Below are 7,388 nucleotides of genomic sequence, written 5' to 3'. Positions count from 1 at the left end.
TAACTTTTACTGAGTATTTTACTGAGTTGATGGTTTTCTTTAATAAAAAAGATTCAGTTATATATTAAATAGTTATTTTCAGTCAAGAACATTAAACAGTGTTTCATAGTTTTGCTTAGTATATTATTTGATTAAAAATAAACTCTATATTTTTACATCCTAAATCACTAAAGAATAATAGAACTCAGGTTCCAAATAACTTCAATAGTGATTTATGTATACATTGTGTATAGATAATTTAGCACACATGACTGTCTTGTTTTGTGGTGTTTAATGTGAAACTTAAGAATATTTGAATAGTTATAAACCATGTCTATATTAATTATCACTCGATAAAATCATTTTATGTCAAAATTGTTTCATCCAAATCTACTGTTGGAGTCCAAGTATTTTTATAAAAAATATTATTAAAATTATTAAAATGGGGCTTCCCTGGTGGCGCAGTGGTTGCCAATGCAGGGGACACGGGTTCAAGCCCTGGTCTGGGAGGATCCCACATGCCGCGGAGCAACTGGGCCCATGATCCACAATTATTAAGCTTGCTCATCTGGAGCCTGTGTTCCGCAATAAGAGAGACCACGATAGTGAGAGGCCCACGCACCGCGATGAAGAGTGGCCCCCGCTTGCCACAACTAGAGAAAGTCCTCACACAGAAACGAAGACCCAACACAGCCATAAATAAATAAATAAATAAATTTAAATCATATGGGCTTCTAAGAAGACCTCTGCTTAAAACAAAATACTATTAAAATGCAAAAACTTCAGTTGGCTTATTCTAAAAAAATTTTCTAGGACTGTCATTCTGAGATAATACGTGTAAATAACTTCTATTCTCTAAAAAAACTACCTACAGAAATAGATTCTTGCAAAGAGGGTTAATTGCTCGTATTTTATTTGACCTGACAGGACAGCCAATGTTTTCCACTTTCCAGTGTCAATGTGCGAGCCCCCCCTGGTGGGCATTGTTCAAAATAAAATTTAATTCTGATAAGCAAGGTTAAAATTGTTCACTCTTATGAAGTTTACTGTGTTGGAATGCATTTGCACAATGCAGGTAGTTTTGTATTTCTGATTGAATATTGTCAAAAGAACATTATATAGCTACACATACCTTAGGATGCCATCAGCTACCATTTCCTGAAACATCTGTGTATTTAAAATTTTACATACGCATTTTTATATTTATGTGTGTGTGTGTGTTTATGTGTATAAAGTAATATGAGCTATTCATCACTTACATTTGTTAGGTAAACATTTTTTATTGTGGTTTGTGCTATTTATATTTGCACTTATGGATAGGGTTTTGACTCCTAATTGGGGTGATTGTACAATAGAAAAAAACATGGATTTCTACATAAGACTAACTTTATTTGAACTCTAATTGTCCCAATTATTGGCATGCTGATCCAAAGCAAATTACTTACCCTTTCAGAACCTAATTTTCTTCATCTGTAAGACAAGGGTAAAAATACCCACCAATATGACACAGTTGAAATGGTAAAGCCTCTTCCAAAATTTTTATCCAAGTTTTTCCTGGAGTCCTGTGGCATCTGTGCTTAACAACACATCTTTAAAATGCATAAACATGTATGCATTTTTATTATTAAACATCAAGAATGATGGAGACAAATCTAAGGAATTCTAAGATCAAAATGTATTATAGATTGTGCTTTGGGCTGAAATAAACACAAAGAAAGCAACTGGATATTTCTCTTGATAGAAATAAATTATACACTTCTTCAGTATTATCCAAGACTAGTGACATAGGCTAGTTCTTTAGAAATGGACAATACATGCTTGTTAGTTGATTGGTTGAATGTGCAGGAGCTCTAAAAATAGCCAAATCAAGTGCTAGAGCTTATTAATAAAATGACACTGAGCTTGGCAGGGTTTATATAAATGTTTTTCTGTGAAATTATTTGTAAATGTGAAAGAAAATCTCTTTAAAATTCATTCCTAAGACATTAGATTTTCTCTATATGTACAACTAATTCTGTAAATTTTGTGTGAATTGAGGTGATTTAAAAGGGTGAATTATAATGCTGTTAGAGTTTGCCAAACATTTGTGACCATAAGAACCTCCTAGAATGATGTGAAAAATACAGATTACTTAAATTTACTGCAGATAATTGAATCATAGTTTTCTTTTGCAAGTGCTTGGAAATCTATATTTACAAGACGCAACCAAATTTAGTTTTATGGTTATCTAAACCTTAGGTCTATTAAATTGATTTAATTCAGAAAAAAAATAGGCATAAAGAGAATGAGATCACGTAGAGCTCAGTTTAAACATTAAAAAAAACACTAGAAGTTATTAAACAAGCAAATAGAGAAATTGTAGTTATTGTCTCTTTTGGATAACTTTAAGTATCATTGCTCATCCTTTACAGTAAGCTAATGGATGCACTTTTTTCAAATTATTGTACATTTTAAATAGGAAACAACCAACAGATAACTTAATAATTCACCATTCTTTCTTTTATTTTCTTATTTTATTTTTATCTCAGAGAACATTCCTACCGGAGTGAGAAATCACTAAGATGTCAACAGTTCTGAACTTGTTAACTTTACATAAATAAATATCTCAATTCCATAAGAAAAAATTAAAGACCTGAGGTTTATTAGTTAGCAACTGTATTAGTTTTCTATTGTTTCGTCACCAGTTACTAAAAGTTTTGTGGCTTAAAATGACAAAATTTTATTATATCATATATTCCTTGGGTCAGAATTCCAGCAGATTTTAATTGGTCCCTCTACTCAGGGTCTCAAAAAGCTGAAACCAAGGTGTCAGCCAGGTGAGTGCTCATCTGGAGTCCTGACTGGGGAAAGATGTTTCCTTGGGTTGTTGGCTGAATTCACTTCCTTGTAGTCGGAGACTAAGGTCCCCACTGCTTTGCTGGCTATCAGCCAGAGCCATTTTCAGCTACTTGCAGACTGCCAGGTAGCCTCCTGTCTCTCAGGAACAGATCATTTCCTCCATGTCAGATATTCCTTACACTTCAAATCTCTCTGATTTCCTTTTGCTACCACCAGCCAGAGAAAACTACTTTTAAAGGGTTCCTGTGAGTAGATCAGACCCACCCAAATAATCTCCATATTTTATAGTCAATTTATTTGGGACTTTAATTACATCTGCAAGATTTCTTGACAGCAGTGCCTAGAGTGGTGTTTGATTGAGAATGAAAATCTTGGGATGCTAGCTTAGATTTCTGTCTACCATAGCAGCTAACCCATTGAAACATTTTTTTCAACATGCAAATAATTTAAAAATATGTCATGAAGTCTGGCCCTAGATTCCTACTGGACTTCCATAATTTGTGTTAGAGTTAAAATGAAAGAAATAATAATTCAACTCTATGATGTTGGATGAATAAATGTTTCTACACAGAGGTTCATAACACTTTCTTGTCCAGAATCCCTTTGAGAATCTAAAGGAAGGTTGGAACTAGTACCTCACTTCCCCAAATGTATACATACATTTCCAGGTTTTCTAGAATCCCAAGTTTGTTTCTAATATACGTGAAAGGGGACAAAAAATGAAATTAATCAGTATCTGTGTATGCATCTGGTAAAGTATTATCAAAGAAGTAGAGAAAGAAAGAGTAATTGGAAAAGAGTAGAAAAATAGAGAAGGAATTAGAAGAAAATAAATATAAATGGCAAGAAAGTATAATAGATAGAGGTGTAGGGTAGGTGTTTAAGAGTGGTTTGGGGCACCAGTTCATGATCTAGTACCACAAATTGCATTTTACTACTCCAGTACCTGATAGGATTCAAAGATAAGTTATTTGAAAGTGCATAGTTTGAAAGCTTTTATGGACATATTATTTTGTATATTATAATATGATATAATGAGGTATTCTGTAATTGTATATCACAGCATCCTGACATTTTAAAGTCTAGGTTGTGAGTTCATTTTCTGTATATTAAACAACCAAAGGAATCATGACTCCTTGAAAAGTACCTTAACTAGGCAGAAAATATAGCTTATTCATCTGACAGAATCACAGGATCTTGTTCTCTGTAAAACACTTGGGCTCTTTACTGCTGAATTTTTTCATTATGACCAAATAAAATAAAATACCATGTAGAATGAAAGCAGGAGAATGTGCCGGAGAAATAGATCAAATATCCTCAGTGGATAGCTAGTGGCTGCCACTTCGAAGGTCTATGAAGGAAGATTTGATTTCTTTCTCCCAAGATGCAAAATGACAGGTCCAGGATGTGTGTTAATGTGTAACAGTGACTATCTTACTTCATTGCTCTGTGACAAATGCATGCCCGGTTTGTGGAAAGATGAAAATTAAATGCAGACATCAGAAAGATGGGGGTGAAAGGGATTTGTTAGGTGTTTGCACTGAGATGCTAAAGAACTCCCATTAAGTTACATGTTGTAGTAATTAAAACATTGCTTTGAATTGGTTTCAAAACTTAAGCAGATCCACAGAAACTAGAGAGGGAATTAGGAGCTAATTACATTAAAGTACTGAAAATCAATTTCTCATGGGTTGGTAGCTTCACACTATTGTTTCTTTAAAACAGTGAAGGCAAACATTAAAAGGAAATATCAAAGAATGTTTTTCCAGGGCTCTGTATTATTCATCAGTATTAAGCACTTTTGTAACAGTTTAATTGAGTTAGCTTATCTTTATTTAGTGATACACATTGCACCCACTATGAAGTTTGCTGCTCTTAACAACAGCAAAAGATGCCAAAAGACATTTATTTATTTTTTTAAAAAAATCAGTTTGGAAGTGGAAGGGACTGGATTTCAAAAGGTATTTTCCACCTCTGAATGGAGATGATATTCATATATGATTAGTAAAATCGAATCAAATCTAGTCAGCATCATTTTCTTCTTCCTAAAGAGTACCTCTGATACTTGATTAAATCAACCATGTAGTGACCCCATGCTTCAAAATGAAGCAAACTTTCTGTCAATTTCCTTGTGCTTCTTGGTAATTTTGGAGACCCTTCTGGCTCACCCACATTGGAAAGGGGAAGAGTGTGAGTGAGAGAAGGCAGGTCCCCATGGGAAATGCAATATTACCATTAACGTTGTGACACTGGTTCACGTAATCCACCATGCTGTGGAATTTCTTCCATCCTGTTGACCTTTCTCCTTCCTCTGAAAGACTGTTCCATATGAGGGCAAACCTGAAGGATATTTTCCAGAACAAGTTGTACTTACAACAACCATGAGAATATACCTTGCAGGCTTCCAACTAGAGGGAATGTAATGGAACAAGTGTTCCAGTTGTTTGCTGCGTGGTACAGAAACTCACTGCCTATGTTTCCCATGGGCTTCTCCAAACTAATGACTGAGTCTGGCAGGCATATGAAGGCAAACTTTTTCCTGGGAGACATCTGACACCTCAGATGGCTGACTTTGGCTCAAGAACTCACTGATGACCTTGACGAGGCTTCCTTGGTTTGCCAGCTGTCCAGAACATTTACACCATCTCTCCTTCCCTCTATTCTTCACCTGGGGTTGGACCTGCCTCATGGTGTGACCGCTGTCCCCATGTTCCACAGCTCTTCTCCATTTTCTTTCTCAAGGATTTTCCCCTCACAAAATCATTGCCTATTGAAGCTGACCTTGAAGTATTTCCCAGAGGATCTGGCCTATCACAGTCTATTATTTAAAGTTGTATAATATTATTATTAATAAGGCAGAGAAAAAAATAATTGGACTATTTTCAGGTATTTTTACAGAATTACAGGATATTTACAGAATTAAATATCTGTACAAACAAAAATGGGTCTATTGATGGGAATAAGACTGAGAAAGTTCAGTTCCATCTTAAAGTCCCAGGCCCCTGTTGTGATAGCAGATTTTTAATGATAAGGGTGTTTCTTTTCCTACTTATTGAACTTTGTTAAGTCAGATCTTGTGGCCGTCTAAACATATTTTTTTTTGGTATATTTAAAGAAGTGTTGAATTTAAAGTTTACATCTGAGTTTACAGGCAGGGCACTGAGCTCTATTATATATCTCGTTTATTCCAACTGTGTTATTTGATGTGACTTTTCTTTTTGCTTATCTCCAGCACAGCAGCCAATCTTCACCAAACTAAAGGCAACAAAACCCGCCAACAGAAAAGATAAAAGCAGCCCCATCTAATAGGCTCTATTGACATCACTCTCTCCTTCATATAGAAAAAAGATTCAATATTACTTTTTAGAATTATGTGGGAAATATATGTTCTCCTGCCAAACACTAAGCACAGTGGTGAACAAGAGGAGAAAAAAATTTCAAACTTACTTTAAAAGTAAAGCCCCATTTACAAAATAAATTTTATAATTATAACTCTCAACAGTTATTTTATGAACAAAGAATTTCTATTCTACTTTTTTTAATGGACAGTTTTGTAACACAAGTTAACTATTTGGTGGATACATACAGAGACACATGTAATTTATATATATATATATATATATATATATATTGCTTGGTGTATAATTTTTAATTGTGTTTTGTTTAAATTACACATATTTAGGTATGTTTAAAATTAAATTTGAATCAAATTTTAGTGGAATCATGAAGTCTATTCATTGGAACTAGGAGAACATACTTTGAAAAAACTCACTGAGCTATTCATACATATATATGAGATACATATAAGACATTTATATATAACATATTTGTTAACCCTGAACATAACAAATTTATACATAACATATATATGACACCCCTGATTACTTATTTTCTCTTAGAGAAATGTACTCCAAGATGTATGCTCCCAGAGAGAAAAAAAATTGCCTAAAAAACAATAAAAACAGAAATGGGCTGAGGCAACATGATTCAAATAGATGTTTTTTTCTTTAGATTAAACTGACACAGAATATTTATTATATGCATGTACCAAACCAAAGTTTGGTAGATCTTTCTTTATCTCACTGAATTAACTTGATTTCATAGGACTGTGAAAACTATTTTGACTCTATTTTAGTGCTTTGCAAAGTTGCATTACCTTTCTCAGGCTGGGTCAGTTAATAAATAGACAGACCCCAGAGTGTAAATTTGACTTCCCCAAGTGCCTATTTCTTTAATTGGGAAAATGTTCTTCCATGTTTAATATTTATTTAAATTTAGAGTTTAATACCCAGCATACATACACACACACACATGTGCGCACATGTGCGTGCATGTATGTATGTGTGTGTGATCTTTATTTTTAAAGATAATGATACTGACAATGGTTTGATCAATGTGTGAATGTGATTGGGAAAATGTATGCATAATTAACAATGCTTCCCACACTGAACATATTACATTTGTGGTTGCAGGAGATATTTGAAAAACCTGTTGTAATTTGTTCTGGTCTTTGTCTCTTTGGTGTAAAATCTTTACCCAGAAAGGACTAACTTAAATTGAGGTCAAATCTA

Source organism: Mesoplodon densirostris, chromosome 4 (assembly GCF_025265405.1).
Source record: "Mesoplodon densirostris isolate mMesDen1 chromosome 4, mMesDen1 primary haplotype, whole genome shotgun sequence".
Lineage (NCBI taxonomy): Eukaryota > Metazoa > Chordata > Mammalia > Artiodactyla > Ziphiidae > Mesoplodon > Mesoplodon densirostris.
This window is presented reverse-complemented; position numbering follows the sequence as displayed.